Below are 19,086 nucleotides of genomic sequence, written 5' to 3'. Positions count from 1 at the left end.
TTTCTTTTCTTTTCTTTTCTTTTCTTTTCTTTTCTTTTCTTTTCTTTCTTTTTTTTTTTTTTCTTTTCCTTTTCCTGTTGCTGTATGTAAAGGCTGACAGAGCGCAGGAGGAAAAGGCTGTCAGTTCAGAGAGGCTGGCTGCAGCCAGTGTGCTATGGGGGGGAGAAGAGTGGCACAACAGGGATACATTATTTTCTGGGTTGTCTTCTTTTATTTCTCCATGCAGAATGTGTTTTGAAGCTGTTATGACAATAAGAAAAGGCCTCCAGAGGAAATTGTAGTTATTAAGACAAATTAATTAAAAAAATAAAAGGATCAAGCAATTAAGTCTGATGACCTTGTGCCAACGTATGAAAAGAGAGACATACTGGGAAATTATGTCTGGAGCCAGGGTGCAACATGACAGTTTCCCCCTTTGTATTCTTGGTTTCTTCAAGTCCATTTTCTTCTCCAGATGAAAATTTTGAGGAAGGCAGGGAGCTTTTTTGGGAGGAGAGAGGAGATAGAAGATGGGCTTGGAGTTGCATCGCACATAACATCAGCTCTCCAGGAGTCAGGCATTGAGTGTGAGGCTCAGGGCAGGGACGGGAGACTCATTTCATCCAGGGAGAGTGCCTAGCACAAGTGAGCACCCGTTGGCTCCTGCAGGCTGTAGACTTTTGGAGGAGACTGGAGACCTGAGTCTGAGATGGACGGAGTGATATGTGTGAATCCTGGATAACGGGATTTATAATGGTCCTGCACAGAGCAATTAACAGCACGAATGAGAATATAAAGAGAGAAGCTACTGCCCATACAGAGAGATGATCTTCAGCCTGAAATATCAAAATATTAGGCTGTTGTGGGTTAGTTGCTTATAAGAAGTTGCCAGAGAATTTGTTGAACACAGCTTGAGGGCTGGTATTTTTAGTCCTGTTACCTATCAAGCAACTTCCTGTTACCTATCAACTGCAACTGCCCCAGCTGCCCTTATGGAGGGGTGAATGGCTTTACAGGAGGTGAGTCTGAAGCTTCAGCTCCATCCTAGGAGGGCTGAGCACCCAGGAGGATGAGATGCACAGCGTACAGGCTGGTGTGCCTGGTGCAGGGATGCAAGGAGCAGGCCAGCCTGGTGGGAAGCGTGAGCCAAGCTGTGTATCACAGCCAGCTCAGCTGCACTCGTCAGCAAGATCTTACACCAGGGGCAGGTGCATTGTGACTGCAAATGTTGAGAACTGGGGCTAGAACAGCTTCAAGAAGGCACCTCATCACAGCCTGACAATTTTCTTCTTTCAACAGAATCCTCCTTCAAATGCACCTAAATATAACCAGATGGCTGTGACAGGCTCTGAAACCCTGAATCTGGGCTGGCTTCAAGCTTCCCCTGCCACCCTGCCTAGTGCCTGTCTTGGGTGGCCTTCTGGTTTGAATGTGGCTCCAAGAATATAACATATGTACTTGCATTGGTGAGAAAGGCAGGAGGAGAGTGACAAGCAGAGGGAAGGGAGAGCTATCCATGGGTAGGGTAAAGTCATAGCTGTCATCCCTGTCATCTGTCAGCAGCAGCCTGTGCTGACGAGAACGGCCTTGGGCGACAGCTCCACTGCCTTGCTACCAGCAGCTTGGGTTCCTCAGCTGGACGGCTTGGTGCCAGCACCATGGGACCTTCTGAGCCAGCACAACTGCTCCTGCTCCACACAGAGAGTGCTGAACAAGGGAGGAGGCTGTGCCTTTGCTCGAGGTGGGCACCAAGACACAGGCATGTAGTGACCAGATCCAGCGGATCAGCGGGGAGCATTTCCTTCCATTTCAATATTTGCTCTGTGTCTATCAAGAAAAGGAAGATTTTTTATCACAATGAACAAACGGAGAAAAAAGCCTCCTATTTTTTCTCCAAAAGAGCTTCCTTTTACTGCAGAACAGGAATTCAGGAGGCATCAGAGAGCTGCTCCTTCCTCCGGTGGTTCCCTTCCAGAAGGCTCATCAATCTGTCTTTTGTACTTACTGATGTTTCTGGGGTGTTTGGGATGGGAGTCACGTCTCAGGACAGGTTTGCTGGCATGGGGGATCTAGTATGTTGTTAGGACTGGAGAGAGGCTGAAATGCCTTCATCAATAACGTCTTTTATGTGAAGTAGCTTCCTGCTCCGCGGAGCTGTAGGCTCAAGTCAAGCAGAATCAGTTCCTTGTTGTTCATCTATTTTTATTTCCTCTGTGTGGTTTGCTGCAGTCTTTCTTTACCCAGATGGTCAAATAAATTGCTGTCACTGAACAGTAGTCCCTGAACCCTCCCAAACCCTTCCTGTTCCTTAGCTGTTGAATGAGGAAATGTTTTACTTCCTTCATATTCCACACATTTTCTGGCATTGCTTTTTAATTTCTTTCTTGGAACCCAGAGGATCTGTAGGTATTTTTGTTTGTTTCATGAGCTTTCAGGCTGCGTGATCAGACTGCTCACAAAGTTCTGCATCATCTTTATTTAAAAACTGTTAGGAACTTTGATCTCTACTTGTTTCTTGAGAGCCCTGCTGAGGACCAGGCTGTGTCAGTGTAGGCACCCAGACAGAGTCCTGAGCAGAAAGGCCAGAAAATGTTTGGATTGTCAGCTTACATTTTAATGTTTTCTTCATTTTGTTAATAATAATAATAACAGTTTTATATCTAGTGTTACTAGCTTTGTATCCTCCAGGAGCTTTCTGGTGCTGTGCTGCATGTTGTTAGAAGCTTCCATCAGCGTACCTTTGGTCTGGGAAAACAAATCTTGCTGACATTGACGCAAAGCTCTACTTTTCTACTTTTGGCTAAGTAATCAGAAAGAAGCCAAAAACCATCCTGGGGTGCTCGGGGCTGTGAGCAAGGCTTAGCTTGAGGAGAGCTGGTCACCAGCTCCCATGCGGTGCTTGGGCTCTGTGTTGGTTTGAGCCTGCCCATGTGTGCAGCGGGGGAGAGGAGTTCGGCCTGAGGAGAGAGCCAGGATGCTGGAGCAGAGCCACGAAGGTGCCAGCCAGGATCTCTGGATAAGGAAACCACTACGTTGTGGCTTATTTTGCTGCGGTGAAGCAAACAGAGCTTGGTTCTTTTTCAAAAGATTGTATTTCTCCAGATAATTTCCTGATCCATGTAATGAGTTTTTCCTCCCAGCAGAAAGAAGCAGGGCCATGACAATTTGCTGGCCATTCTGCCATGCTAAAAGGAAATTTTCTGTGAAGAAAATTTATTGAAATGATTCACTGATTTTCAAATGCTGTACTTTATTAAAACAAATGCAAGAAATTTGGTATAAGTATCTCAGAAGCTGTAATAAAAAGATTAGTGCTGGCAAATCTTAAATGTTGCAGAGTAACAAAAGCTTTTAAACTCTCTTTTCTTTGTGTCAAATTCATCTCCCTCTTACTTGGCTAATGTCAAAACTGCATGACCTGGGATCACTATGCAAATCTGACCCTCTCTGGGCAGGATTTGTGCTGCAGCCCCTGCCCTGCATGGGCAGGAAGGGGACGCGGTGGCTGCGTTGTCTGGGGCTACCCCTGCCTTAACACCAGCTCTCTTGGTTTCATCTCCTGATGCTTATCCTCTGCTGGGATGAATATTTCAGTGAGGATGAATGTTTCGGTGAATGCTTATTCATTTTGAAGCATTAAGAGTTCATCGGCTTCTTTTTGGTGCTGGGAGAGTCTCTGACTGCAGTCAAGTTTACATGAAACAAATAAGCAAGGCTTGACCATCAAGGGACTGCATTCCCATGAGGAGTCATCACTACTCACAGCCTTCTCCAAAGCTTGCCCAAGCAAACTCCTGCTTATCGCAGTGGAGAAAATAAAAACTGTTGCAATGCGGGGGGAAAAGCACAGATGACCATGGGTGGCTGCTGGGGCTGGAGGTGAAGGAGAAGGGTCCCATGGCCCCAGGGCTTCCTCCTGAGCACCTCAGGGCTGGGGCTCACTGACCCAAGGCTGCAGAAACCTGGGCTCTCCATCCAAGCCCGCTAATGAGCTGCCAGCATTGATCCTCTTCTGGCCTCTGTGAGATGCAGTTGCCAAGTTACGTGCTTGTGGGAACAGAAAGCTAACGATCTGGGGAATGTTTAGTCTGAGGCATCAAAACTGCAGCTTAATGATTAGCTAATGGTTTACCTGAGCATGGAGATGTTAATTAGCTATCTATATACTCTCTGGGTAAATAGGAAATATCTGGTGCCACGCATAAAACCAATCATAATTTCCAAAGCTATGAAACTACATGTAAAACTCCTCCTTACTAGAAAATACCCTAAAAGACTCCCCATGGTGTTCAGTGAAATTCAGCTGGGTTTAGGAGATGGCCAACACCAGAGTCTAAAGAGAGGGAGAGGCTTTTGGTGACCACCATCCATCATGAAGAGCTGTCTGGCAGGCAGCAAGGAGCATGTGGACCCCTCATGATCCTGAGGAAGCTCAGGACAGCATCCTTTCAGTCATCTTCCCTTTCACACTGCCCTGCAGGATTGCTGCAGAACTGATGTATGCAGGATTTGGACAATATGTCAGGATTTATGACTGCTATTATTTTACATTGCTCCCTTAAACATTTTTTTCTGAGTTGCTTTAGGAGTGTTAAGTGTATTCTTGCAAAAGAAAAAGAGGAGATTCCCTCCCCAAAGAGCTTTCAGCACAGAGAGAGGGCAATGTGCAGCAGTGCAGAAACAGAAATCCTTCACAGAGAAAGGAGAGGAGGACTCACAGCCGAAGAGCATACAGGAGGGCAGCGTGCTTTGCAGTGGCCCTGAATCACAGCTGTGGCAGTTCCCCTGCTGTGCTCCTCCTTTGGCTCAGAAGCAGAGAGGTGACAAGTCAGCACATCCAGCAAGCTCTGTAATTTTAGGCATGTGAGGCTTAGCAAGATGTGGAGTGGAGGTGCCAATGAAAAGAGCATCATTCCTAGAGCTGCCTTTCTCCTTCCCGTGGGAGTTGGTCATTGAAGGGAACTGTGGTGTACCTTGCAGGGGTGAGACCATCAGCTGGTAAAGGGTTGCTTTTCCTACGAGCTCCTGCTCTCCCATGGAGGCCTATTTAACCCTCAGATGGGGCATCCCACGCATGTGGTGTTCTAAATAACTCACCTTGTTCCCTCCTCTGAGGTTACACCTCATACAGCGTAGGCTTGGCTCTAGGGAAGCCTTGGTGGCTTCTTTCCCCCTTCCTCCCTATGCCTGATTCCCACATGCACCTGGACAATTTTCTATTATTTTGGTCATTCCCACCAAGGACTGTAAGATAATTTTCATATAAATGTCGCTTAACCTTTCTAAATAAGGATGTGGTAGCCATTGTAACAGCAAAGACAGCAAGGAGGTCTCAAAAAGCCACCAGCTTGACTGGAAAGAGTAATGGAGAGTGGAAAAAAAACACACCCCACAACCTCAAACCAACACCTAGCTTGGATTCCTCAAAGCTCATTGATCAGTCACCCTTCCAATGATAATAATAGTTCATCACAACCCATTAGATAAAGATGATGCTCAGAAATAATAGATTTGCTCAGAAATTGAAGTTATCAGTAAAAGAGGGGGGGTTTAGGGCAAAGAGAAAATAAGTCCAGCCTGTGCTGTTGCCTCCTCAGCTGCAGGCCCGGAGGAGCTGTGAAACGGTGTCAAGCCCTCAGTACAGGTGCTACTGTATTACCCTGCTGTGTAGCTCTTGTAAAGAATTCATGAAGACTTTCTGCCCTGAATAAATGTTTTTTGTCCATCATTCCCTCTCGTTTTCCTTAATAAGAGTATGGCTCTGTGGTGAGAGCCATGGCCAGGTCAGCAGTGGGGGTACTAGGGACCTCTGCTGCTTGGGGACCTGTCCTTTGGCACTGCCAAGGCTATTTTGTGCCAACTTCCCTGTGCAGGTGCCTCCTGCATTGGGAATCTGGTCCCCACCAGGACACCTCAGTGGTGCTTAAATCCTAATGATGGATTTCTGCTCTGGAGTGACGGCTAGTGTTGTGCGGCTGGGTTAATGCATGTCAGCTGTCATCGTCCTTGTCAGCCGCTGCCGTCAGTGAGCAGCGGGTGAGTAAATCTGTGATGATGAATATCCCAGAGAGGGCAGGGATTAAATATTTCATCGCTTCAGACACTGAAACTTCTCCTCATTTGGAATCCTTTTCTTATGTCCTCTAAGATCACCCTGGCCCTGGAGAAGAGCAAAGGCTGTGTGGGTCTCCTGAGCTTCATGGTTGCAGCCAAGTGAGTGTGGTTGTCTCATGGTGTTCCCCAAAGTTTTCCCAGGGTCACCAAGCCCTGGAGACAAGCTTGGTGTTCGGCCCTATGGCCCCTGCAGCACCCTGAGTTCCTTCTCCTTCTCTGAGGTGTCTCTCAAAACCCACCAATAGCAAAGTATCACATTATTGATAGCTTGGGAGACAGAAAAAAATACAATTATTCAGATTTTCAGTCTCCCAGGCCTTCCTGGTGTTGCCCACAGGAACATTATATTAAAGGGATTTTCAGAGCAAAATACCAATTTGTTGAAACTGAAGCTTTCTCGGTGCTTATTTTTAATCACATCAAAAGTGTTATTCTGGGGGGATGTGAAAAATGAAAGGAAACGCTCTGATAAACAAGGTCTTGGCTACTTTGGGGACTGGCTCTTTTCCTCTATCTATAGAACAAAATAAAAATGAAAACATCTTTTTTGTTCCATGCCAGATGAGAGAGGAGAGCCCTCCTGTCATTGCTCATGAGATGAAGTCCTTGTTTTCCAGAAAGCCTTAATGAGACACAAACCTTCACGAACCAGGGAGACATACAAACACGAGCTGAAAACTCTGATTTATTTCTTATTTACCTCATGTTTCTTGAGGGCAAAGGGTTTTCTTTGCAATTACAAGGAATAGAAGGGTGGTTTTTTTTTGAAAGCTGACATTCAAGTGCAAGATGAGATCCAGAGGTGGAACGCGAAAAAAATAGCTTGAGCAGTCACGACATTTCTAAACTTGTAGGTAACTGCACAGTCATTTCCTCTTCAACCTTTCCTCCTCTTTATATAAGCTCATCTCCTTCCTTTGTTGTGCTTTTTATCTGGACAACAAACAAACAGTATTTTCTATATGGGCACATTCTATAGGTCTGTGGTACCATTGACTCTGGTGTTTGAAGACTCAGCTGGACCCCAGCAGAGGAGTGGTACTATGGATTTGCAGGTGGATCTTGCTGCTTCCCCATTATGTAAAACACCAAAATCAGTCTTCATCTGCGCATTGCAAAGTAGCAGTCTTTTTTTTTTTTTTTTTTCCCAAGCAGGGAAAGTATAGTTTGTGCTGTCTTATATAAAAATAGCAAATCTTATGAGAAGCTTTTCCCTCGGGCCCCATGTTCCTTAATAACAGACCAATGTGTTTTAATTGCTTACTGCAATTTAGCTGAAAATGTGACACCAGCAAGAAAACTTCTTTTCTGTTTTGCTTCCTTCTACTTTTGAACTGTCAAATAACTTCAACATGTAAGGATAAAACATGACGGATGACTCAAATATGTGACAGGTCATAAAATATTGATTCTTAATGTTATCTCCTAATGAAACACGTGTCACTGTGGGTACATCTTTAACTGATATTCCTGATTTCTGATTATTATGAACCTGCTTTAGGCAGCAGTCTAGAATTAGAAAGTGTTGCATTTGGTTCCAGGGAATTGGAAAGCTGTAAATAAGGAATCACTTTCACTTTTCTTAAACCAGTACTTCAAATCTAGACTCCCAGCCATGTTTTCTGTTACAGTCTGTCTCTTGTAAACCCTTCTGGACCTTTGTGGTCCTTTTGGAATCAGTAGAGCCAACCCAACTCTTAGGACCATCTGATAATGAGAAACACTGTAGCTCTATCAAGGAATCCCCTCTGGGACTTCCTCCCCAAGATAAGAACCTTCTCTTGATTATCTAGGAAATATATAAATCATAGTTGCTAGATTATTTTTCAGGGCTTTGGAATTTCCCTGATTAACTTTATGATTTCCAGGCTTTTTAGATTATTTTCTTTCAGCAAAGATTCAGAGTGGTCTTTCTCATCTGTTCCTCCATGAAAAGAGGGTCTTTTTGGCCAAATGAAGGCCATGCTTGTTGCCTAGAGCTCAGCGCGTAAAATGTTGGGGCAGCAAGAAAGAGATGCTGCCCTACTCGAACGTGCCTTTAAGCAAAATTCTGGAAAATGATGTTCAAAATAAGATTCCTAATCTCCTTTGAACAGGTCTTGTGCAAGTCTGTGGACCAGAAAAAAACACAGTGCCTGTGCAGTGAAGTGGCAGCAGCTGCTTGTCTCCTGACCTGAGCCTGCACAAGCAGACCCATGTCACATCCGCACTTCTAAGCTCTTCTCAGCCCATAACTGAGAACTTTTGACAGGAAAGTTAACATCATCTCTCCTAAAAGGAGACCTTTATAGCATGGTGAGCACCCTTTCTAACAGCACAACCATGTGCTTTTAATGCAAAATTATCCATAGTCATAAGATCCTGAATGCAAGGACCTGCTGGGGATTGGCTGACATTTGGCTCTGAGAAGAAGGAGTCTTGGAGCCTGCTATGGTCTTTACTGCTGTTGAAGAGGACATCCCTGCTCTCCACACTCCCACACCTGGGAAACCCACCAGGCCATGGGGGCTGAACTGGAGCCCTGCTCCAGGCAGAATGGATGGTGCAAAAAAGCAAGGAGCGACAAGTAAATGCGCTTTAGGCTGCTTTACTGGAAGCTGAAGGATATATCCCTTTTGTGACCAGGGAGGGACATTCATGATGTACCAGAAAACTATTCCCAGGGCAGACCCAACCCTAGGAGCGCTGGAACTGTGGGACAACACGTGTGAGGCAGTGCTGACCTGGCCAGGGTTGGCAGCAGGACTCACACACAGCTTTGCAGCTGGGCAGCTCCTGGGCATCATTTGCCACATCTGGGTGATTTTGATGGTGCAGCTAGATATTGTGGGTGTCTATCTGTGGTTTTATGTCCTTGTGTAGCCAAATTACAACAAGGACTGACATTTTCACAGTAGTTCACCCAGGAATTAAAACAGGGAGAGAAGGCCAGATCTCATATCACATCAGCCCCACCAATGACGGGTGGAAGGAAGGTTAACTATTTTCCATTTACATAAGCCAATCTACTAAGTGACTTGAACAATCTCTGCAAGTCTTGTCTTTGGTGTTCACCACTGGGGCTACAATCTGAGATGTATTTGCACAGCATTTAGGAAACACTGCTTGGATAAACTGCTGTGAAAAGAAATACTTGTTGGTAAAGCATATTCTTAAAGTGATTATCAGTGGTTCACTGTCCAGCTGAAAGACTGCATTTGTTAGAGTTTCGTGTGAACCTGTCTTAGGTCTGTTATTATTAAAATATTTTCATTAACCACTTGGATAATGGAATAGTGGATCTCCTCTTCCATTTGCAGGCCATGGTTATCCATGAAGGGCTGCCAGTGTGTTTTAGGACAGAATTAGTATCCAACATTCATAATGAATTAGAGAAATGGCCTGAAAAATAGGACACAGATCAATAATGATATGTGCATGGGCAGAAGAAGGAATGGTAGAAAAGATAAGCTAGGAATCAACTGACTGCATGAGTCCACGGCACCTTTCTGTTGTGAAAAGAGGCAAACGCCCTACCAAGATGTGTAAGCAGGAGTATCAGCTGCAAGATGCTCAAGGTGGCTCTACCAGGATGCTCAGCAAGGCCTCGGCTGTACAGTTGCCTTTTGGGCACTGTCTCTGTCTTACACCCACTGACCCATGGAAGATGTGATAGCCCCTTGGGGACGCTGGACCACCGAGGTTGTTTGTAAGCCAGGTGACAAGCAGGGACTCGGGGAGATGCTGTTTGCAGTTTCCCTGGGTGTAGGAACTAACTTTCATTGGGGCATCATGCTTTCTCCCCAGATAGCTTACAGCGAGGGCATTTCCACTGCTCAGGGAAAGAAAGACTTCCTAGCCCTCATTTCTGTGCCAACTGTACTGTCTATTTTTAACGGCAGGCTCCCATTAGCATTTGTTTGCTAAAAATAAACATATTTCAAATACAATTCATTATAAAGCACATTAGGGTAAAGGCAATTTATGCTTCAGCCAGGAAGAAATATTTTTAAGAGACAAATTGGCTCATGCATATATCTGTGGCTTGCTCTTGGTGCATGTGGTGCCAGCTGAGATGATGCTCTGACTTCAGCGGATTGATGGGATGGGTCACAAAATTCAGGAAGCTGTTGAAGAGCTCAGTGCAACATCTTCTTCTAACTCAATTGAAACCATGACCATAATTACGTAGGAGAAAAACAAAAATGGGATGAGGCAGGTGGATGGGTAGGAACATTCCTCTCTTATAGCTGCATAACAGCACAATTTTTACAAATGGGTGGATTAGTGTTTTTATTTTTATTTTTATTTTTTCCCATTTGGGCTGGGGGGGAAAGAGGTTGTCTTTATTATATTGAACGTAATGGCTTCCTAAAACCTGAACTTTCCACATTGCTGCTTCTTGCTTACAGGGTCGGGAGATATTACAAAGGTGCAATTTTGAATCAGAATATGCCAATGCATAAGGATTTAGAAAGTGGGTTTAGATGACCTGCTGAGCTAAGAGTTGCAGCTGGAAGGTAACCTCTGGTGGACCTGACCTTCATGAATTGCCTAGCCAACTTTTAATTAAAAACAAAAACAAACAAACAAACAAACAAAAAACAACCAACCAACCAAACAAAAAATGGCTTCCAAAGTCTTCTATGGAAATTAATTATTTTAAGCAAAACTTGCTAGCCCTGATGACACTTTTAACAGGAGGATTTCTAGAGTGTGTAGAGAATCACTGCTCTGAACTGAGATTCGAGTAGGAACTGAACCTGAGCCTCACACACCCCTCATAAGTGCCCCCCTCTCCTCCCTGTTATAATTCACAACTGAAATAACATACCATAAATAACTCACAAACCATCAAAACATATCAACGACTCTGAGTCTTCAGGATATTTGGGGATAAAAGCAAAGCTTTTATTTATAGCTGGTGCTAATGAGCAGGGTGCATGGGTCCTGAAAAATTGGGCTGGTCTGATTTTACCCACTAGAGGGGAGTGCTGTACCTAAAGTTACCAGCTCCCTCACAGCTAGTGAGGGAAATACTCGTAATTTCAAAATAAGTGGCATTATTAAGAAAATTAATTAATGTTACTTTTAATTTAATTCAAAACGACATAAAATTGGAATGTGCAGGAAAAAGTTATTAAGTGTTCAAAATCCAAAAATAATAACTTCTCAGATTTAGGATCCTTCATTAGACAATATTTTGGAGTTATCAGACTTTTCTTCTTTTAGAAAAATATAAAAAAATACTGTTTTATCTGATTTTTTTTGTTCGTATACTGTTTGACAATGCACAGATTAAATACTTTATATAAAAACACAGTTTGTTTAACCTCAGATACTGTATATGTAAAATGCTCCTGATGATTCACAGTCATTAGTGTTAAATGTGCAAAACTCAACGTCCCAGAATAGGAGATCAGCTAATCACAAATACCCAAAACAAAGTGCAAAGGGGGAGGCAAGAGCCCAGGTGTGCTTCCCACCTTAGATGTGCTGCTGGGGAAAGGCCACAGCTGGTGGGACGAAGAATACCCTGAAGGTGGGGGCAAAGAAACCTCTCACCACTGCACCTCTGTGGCTGCTCCAGCCCACTCTTCCTTACTGGTCTTGTATTGCATATCCTTAAATGAAGATGCATATTTTGCATCCGCCAGGTCCCTGCTGTTCTCTTGTCTCACAAAACACCTGAGGTCAGTTGGCACCCCTGGGCGTATCTACTCCAACCCACTTGCTCAGAGCACGGTCAGCTACTGTAGGCTGCTCAGGGTGGTGTCCCATCAGCTTTTTCAGCATCTCCAAGGACAGAGACTCCTTTCCCAACAAGCCGTTTCCAGCTGGGCAGCCCCCAGCCTGTCTTGGTGCCCAGGGTTGCTCCTTCCCAGGTGCAGGACTTGGCATTTCCCCTTGGTGAACATCACGAGGCTCGTGTCCACCCCTTCCTCCAGCCTGCTGAGGTCCCCCCGAATGGTAGGACAACCCTCAGGTGCACCAACCACTCCTCCCAGTTTTATACCTGCCCCATCATCCAGGTCACTAATGCAGATGTTAAACAGTATTTATCGGACTCATTATCAACCCCTGGTGTAGTCTGGTGGTGACTGGACTCCAGCTGGACACCGTGCCACTGATCACAGCCCTTTAAGCCCAACAACCAGATCTCAGTCTGCCTCACTGTCCCCTTACCTAGCCAGTTTGTCCATCAGGATGTAAAGGCAAACCACGTCAAAATCCCTGCTAAAGTCAAGATAAACAACATCTACTGCTTTCCCCATGTGCGCTGAGCCAGTCATGTCATTGTGCAAGGTTTTCAGGTTTGTCAGGTGTGACTTACCCTTTGTAAGTCCACGCTGACTCCTCCCGATCACCTTCCTGCCCTGTGTGTTTGGAAATGAATCCAGGAATATTAGCAATACCTCCCAGTGACTGAGATAGCTCTGCTATGCCTATAGCTCCCCATGCCTTCCTCTTTGCCCTTCCTGAAGACAGGAGTCACACTAAATGTTTGGCTCCTGGTATGTCTAAAATGACTTTTATTAATTATTATTTTTTTAAATGGAAAATAATTTTCCTGCTCATTTTCTTATTACTGGAATGGCAACCTTTTCAGGTGCCCTCAAAAGCAAGGGTTTATCTTAAAAAAAAACCTTTTTATTCTTTTCTTTGCTTTCCCTCCTCGCATCTAATTCATTCTCAGTCCTGAAGAAACTCATGTGGGCCCAAAAGATGTCGTCACTTAGGCAGGACCCTGTTTGACAGAGGCAAGTGTTAACATCTGAAGGATGGTCATCTGGAGGATGTCTCTGCTGGGACAGGGGAGGATCAAAGGTCATTTTCTTCCTTTTCCTTCCCACACTTCAGCTCAGCTACCTCAGCTGTCAGAGGCTGTTTGGGTGCCTCTCCTTCCTCCCTTTCCCCCCTTGCTTGCTGTGCTCCCTCCACAGGTGACAGGTGCTTTTCCCTCATTATTAAGGTTTTCCCTTCCTATGTCCATCACAAGTTTCAAGCTCCTCTCTCCTCTTCAGATTTTCATTCTCTTTTTTATTCCAAGATGCAAAAAGCAGGGAGCACTGGCATCCCAATTATTTATATGTAAATATTTTCTCTACGTTTGGCCTGATTTAGCAAAATTTGGAGTCCTGCAGGAGTAACAACAGAGCCTCTTGTATTCCCATCAGACATCCCCACAGCTTCATTCCTGGCTAGCAAAGCAGTTTACAAGAGCGATGGAGAACTGACATTCTTTTATTCCTACTGCAAAACTTGTTTCTTAATTCCTATTTTTAAAATGTATATGCAGTCTTAATCCCCCCAATATGTAGGGTTTAATATGTATAAAAAGCCTGCTATGTACATCTTCTCAGCACAGAATTTCAATTGCTAGAAAGGCTGAGACTGAATTAAAAAGGAAGCACTGTGCATGGCAATGAGCTCATTTTGACGGGCTGAATTAATTTTAAATAATAAGGAAGTAATTTCCATCTCACTAAATGCCTGCATTTCTTCTGCAAAAATAAAACAGAATAGTCAGGAAGATACTCTTGAGAAATGAGTCTCATAGAAATAAGTAAACCAAATAGCAATTAAAAAAGTAAATAAGTCATAATTACAATTGTAAAAGGTAGTATTAAGTATTAATGCACTTCAAGCCCAGCTGCTTTGATTGAGATCTGCTTTATCTCATTAGCTTTATAATCAGAAAAATATCATCATTTGAAGATCCATAGATTTAAGCACAGACAAATACCTACAGCAGCCAGATATGGCTGTTGTGAGGAGGCAGCCACAACTGGCTGATGCAAAATGAAAGACCACAAGAAAAAGGCATGAGAAGAGGCAGAGGAACAGATTCCAATGCACTCCAAGGCTTGGAGGCTTGAAAATGCAATTTTTCTCTGGATAGTCACACGTGGGACAAGACTTTCTGTTTCTGAAGCATGACCAGAAAAAATGAGGGTATTTCCTGTGAGAATCAAGACATTGCAATACTCATCCAGGTAGATGAGATGCTGATGTCCTGTCCTCTCCCCTAGGAGGGAGCATTCACATCTATTCCCAGCAGGCTGGGAACACCCTCCACATCTCTCCTTGAATACAGAATTATTTTCTGCACAACACCAGTGGGGGGGGGGTCTAAGTCATGGGTGCCTGTGCTTGTGTGCTCTCCTCCCCTGTAGCAGAGCTGGGGCATATGGCCCCTGTATATGTCTGGGGATTTGGACAAAACAACCCTCTGGTGGTTGTAACATCCACCAGGAGCTGGGAGATCCTGGTTCGGCTCTAATCCTCGCCTTAACTGCTCGACTGCAAAGCCCGTGAAGTTCTGTAAAATGCAGCTTTCCCTGTCCTGTAAGTGAAACTTGGAGAAAGGGAATAAAAAAGCGAGATCAAGGATGACATTGTAGCCTGGTGACAGGGGCACTAAGCTGTTGAAAAGGTGATCTGACTTCCACTCTCTGCTCCCATTAATATTTAATAGTCATTAAATTAAAAGTCAGGGATGTGTAGGATTAACTGCAGGTCAGCATCCTCATACTTATATCTGAATGAGTGAGATAGTGTTCGTATGGATGGAAATAAGCTATTAGCAATGAGCACGGCCAGGATGTCAGTACCAGGCATAAATTTAAATGATTTAAGCACTGTCCCTGAGACAAGGAAAACAATGAAATGGCCGCTCCAGGACACAGGCTCACACAAATCCTGCACCAGTGCCTAAACCTGCTCCAGAACACATGAGATCCAAAACCATTTGGCAAAAACCAGCTCTTTCTCCTTGTGGATGCACTCAAGGGAATGGGACCGACGCTGCCAATTGCTGAGAAAACAGCCGTAAGCAGCTTTCCATGCACTCAGGAGCACTGATGGCCGAGCAGCAAGCCTTCCAAGGATGCTGCAGCTATACCCCATGCCATCAGAGGGAGGACACTTGGCTGTGTCCACTCCTAGCCACTGGGCCCATATCTGGCTCTCAGGCTGGAGTGCCTCGTGGCTGTGCCATGCTGTGCTGTGCCACTGAGGTGCAGGAGCAGCCTCAGCCTGGTCTGCAGGGTTTGACCAGACAGCTCACATCACAGGTGGCTTCTTTTCCCAGGGTTGCTAAGAAACCCAAGCAGATGCCTCAGATGCTGAAACAACTGTTTAGCGATTCCTCCCTGCCTTCTAATTCCAGGTAGCAGCAGTTTTAAGCCCCTTGGGACTTCCCTTTGCTCCTCATGGTGAGGAGCTGGGCAAGCAGGATGCTGGGGAGGAGAGTCTGTCCTCAGCAGCTTTTTGGGAGGTATCTAATGGCAGAGGCTGTTTCTGTGTGTGGCCATCATATCCTTCACTATACTGTCTGCAGGACTCTCAGAGGCACTTATTCACTGGTGTTCCTCAGGACCACTTTCAGCAACCCCTAACAGCCTCTATCTGAATTTCTGGAGCTGTTGCTCCAGAAATAAGTCTGGTGAACGTCCCTGTCCAACTTCTACCTTACAACAGTGTGGCTCAAGCGACAGTCCTCCATTTATCCCACTACCTGACATCTGCCCCATCTGCAGGGAGCATGGGAGCAGGGACAATGCCCACTACCCTGCATGATTTGGGCTGTGCTTGCTGGAGCACCTTCGGGAAATAGAGCGGATGGTGTCCCCACCGCTGGAGCCAGGCAGCGAGGAACAGCAGCCCCAGATGAGCTTGTACCTGCAGGAAACATCACCCAGGATAAAAAATTTCGGCCACGCTTAGCTGTGGTAACTGAAATGGGTGAGAAAATGGACTCGGGCAAAGAGCAGGGAGTTGATCCCCCATCAAGGCAGAGGCAGGTCTCCAGATCCATTTTGTGCAGTAGCAGCACAAGGCATTGGCCTCTGGTTGGACGGACTGGAAGGCTGATAAAAAACCTCAGGGAATAACCATCTCCTGCATAAATGACTCTGGGAACCTTGCTTCTTTATTTCTCCATCACGCAAAGATTTTTCAAAGTTCAGCTGCTTGTTCACAATTAATAATAGGTCCAACTCAGCGGAGACTTGTAATGTCTTGGAAATGTCATCGATCGAGATACACAAATGAATCTAAAACAGCCTCAAAATATTAACTGTTGTGTGTTTGCTAACTGTGCTGTGCTGACTCCCAGGGCTAGATTGTCTTTCCTAGCACAACGCCTGTAAATCCTGCCAGTTCCCTGTGGGCCCAGGTTGGTTTTATTAAGTGGTTACGTGTCATGCTTCGAAACACCCTGCTTTCCGACAGAGCTGTGGCTGGGATAGAAACTTACAGCCTTTCCTCCCGTAGCCTTGACGGAGACTGTTTGTTGTATCGCCTCATATATTTCCTCACTCTGGCAAAAGACAGAAATAAATCTGGCTGTCGTGTACATCTGTAAAACAGATCTCTGCTGCACAGGCCAGACCTGACACAGTGCTGGAAGTGAGAGCGGCCTGGGCTGAGCGTTTGAACTAAGGCTGCTCTGCTGAACCAGTGCTCCTGAGGGCTTCAGCTCCCTGCTGTGATGTCTGTGATGGGTCTTACTGCAATGATATGAGCAGTGGGTCAGTGGGAGCATGTGGGTACATGAAGGGCCAATGCAGAAGTAGAGCAGCCACAGCCAGCAATGCTTCCCAGGGAGTGGGCATTCCCTGGGCAGCTGACCTTACATTTGAGGTCAGGTCAGAAGCCCTGTCCATACCTTTTTTTCTGGCAGTGGCCAGCAGGGGATGCCTAGGGCAGAGCAGAACAGGGAAATCTCTGGGGATGGTTCCCCAGAATATTGTGCCATATAACAGCTTGCCCCTTGGATTTGTGGAAACTCCCAGAAATTGTTGAATGGAAGAAATCTGCTTGGCTTTCTTCCATGAATATATTCAGTTGTTTTGTGAAACCTTTTTGCACGTATGGTCTCAGAGGGGTAAATATGGGACAGTGAAGTCCAGGTTGCACAGGATGTTGCAGCCTGCCTGGCCCCAACCCACAGCCCAAGGCTTGGTGTCAACCACCAAACCACCTTGCTCTCCTGTGTGTGGATTAGCATTGACCGTACTTCTTACTCCTCAGCAGGAACCATTCACCCAGTCAGTCATTAATTTTTCAAGTGCTGCATGTGGTTTCAGCATGATTTACCGAGTTTTTGTGTGAGCCCCAAGCTAAAGCAGGAAGGGAGGTGTTTCTGCCGGTCATGGAAACGGTTATGGCAAACACATTTTCTGCACATTTTGGTAATATCACTGATGGTGAGGAAAAATAAGAACACAAGGATTTCTGATTAGCTAGTTAAATGGCCAAGTTAACAAATAGGATTCCTCCAGACAGCTGCTATCTTTAGTAATAAACATGACTATATCATTCTATAATGGTACAGTGTTTAGCAAATCCTGCCAAAAGAATATATGATCCCTGTTTTTTTTTTTTTGTTTTTTTTTTTTTTTTTTTTTTTATTCATCTGAGCAAAATATTGATGTTTTTTTCCAGGATGTGTCTATCAGACACATATTTGGCTGACTGACTGAGTTTCCTGTTTCTGAAAAGAAACTAGAATAAGTCTTCAGGATGCTCTAAGGGAGCTCCTATCCCAACAGGTAGTAAGAAGAGACTGTCACGCTCTGAGCATTACTAGGGTGAAGTGTGTTTAGCCAAACTGGATGATTTTCCACTAAGGAAGTGACATTGCCTATCTACTGTGTTAATATAAATCCCCTGGCCAGCACTGGCAAGAATTACTGCCTGGTTCTTAGGGTTTTCAAGGAAGTCTGAGTGGCCTGTGCTTCTGCTCTTGTGGGTAGTCTATAAATACTGCCTGTTCCTTTTCATCCAATGCACTTTTCAAAGGTTATGGGAAGGGGGCAGTCTTTGTGGGACTCAATAAACTTTACCACTGTCAGTGATAGAGTTGTGTTTAAAGCCGATGAAAAGCTGTGCACTTTTATAAGTCTCTGGACCAAGATTATGGAGAGAGAATTATTATTAGGGCCATGTAAACTACAAATTAATTGAATTCTAAACATGTGAATGAAGCATCATAATATTTTATACAAGCTATAGTTAATTAGACTTAGAATGTACAAGCATTGCAGTTAAGTTATGACTTGCACATATTTGGCAACACTGAAAACCTATTACAAACAATTTGACAATTTTTGCTGCAGGACATAATGTCCATCATGTCTGATATTGGCCAAATGGAATTAGCCTGTTCAAACACTCCAATTTTGGATGTAGTTTCTGCAATATCTTCATCATTAAGGAAATAAAAATAAATAAATAAATAAATACAGCCTACATATCTAGGATCTAAAAACTTAACCCTTCAGGTCTTGCAGTCTTGTGCAAGGTGCACAAAATTGCCAGCCACCTGCGATAATCACTGTGGGACACACTTGAATGAATTACTCTAGTTCATGCTTCCTTAATTCATCAGTATAAAATAGGTGTACTCTTTTTTGTTTATTAATTTTGATAAGTAATTGTGAAATCTAATCTCTACTCTACAGTGACCCATTTAATCACAATTAATTCTTGTTACTTAGAAATCTTTGTGGCGTCTCTGATCTTTCTAATCTGTCATGAACACTGTCTTTAAGGAGTCTGAAAATTCACTTCTTAATTACAAACTACGTCAGAGGCAGCTGCCATCAGGCAAATATTTTTTGTAAATCACAGAGCTGAAATAAGATGCTCAGGTAAAATGGTGTAGCTTACAGAAAATATTTTTAAGCTTCATATTCCAGCTCAAGCACTATATACAAGGTGGAGATACTTATAGAATGGATGTCCTCTGGATGGTGGGTAGTATGTAGATCTCTCTTTGACAGAGTCTACTCAGGTAGTATTCTATGGTTACACTGTAACTTTCCTTTTTTCTTCCCCCAGGAAAACAAACAAACAAACAAACACATAAGTTCTGGACATAGACATTCTGACACATTTTTCTCTTTCAAATGTCATTCATAAATTCATTTTCCAGAGGGTTTTTTTCCAATATAATATAATATAATATAATATAATATAATATAATATAATATAATATAATATAAT

General features: G+C 44.2%; 1 protein-coding gene and 1 long non-coding RNA gene across 4 annotated transcripts in view; one reads left to right on the top strand and one right to left on the bottom strand.

Annotated features, from left to right (window-relative positions):
- LOC118161405 overlaps positions 1 to 2,686 on the top strand; it is a 20,741-nt gene extending 18,055 nt beyond the window's left edge. Inside the window, exon 4 of the long non-coding RNA XR_004748052.1 lies at positions 2,668 to 2,686. This is a non-coding gene — a long non-coding RNA (uncharacterized LOC118161405). The remainder of the gene's footprint in view (positions 1 to 2,667) is intronic.
- Positions 1 to 19,086, bottom strand: part of LHFPL3 (LHFPL tetraspan subfamily member 3) — a 249,386-nt gene that overhangs the window by 7,961 nt on the left and 222,339 nt on the right. The gene's annotated exons all lie outside the window — the stretch shown is intronic.

The sequence above is a fragment of the Oxyura jamaicensis genome, chromosome 1 (genome assembly GCF_011077185.1).
Source record: "Oxyura jamaicensis isolate SHBP4307 breed ruddy duck chromosome 1, BPBGC_Ojam_1.0, whole genome shotgun sequence".
Taxonomy (NCBI): domain Eukaryota; kingdom Metazoa; phylum Chordata; class Aves; order Anseriformes; family Anatidae; genus Oxyura; species Oxyura jamaicensis.
The sequence above is the reverse complement of the archived record's forward strand: the minus strand, read 5'-3'. Positions and strand labels throughout refer to the sequence as shown.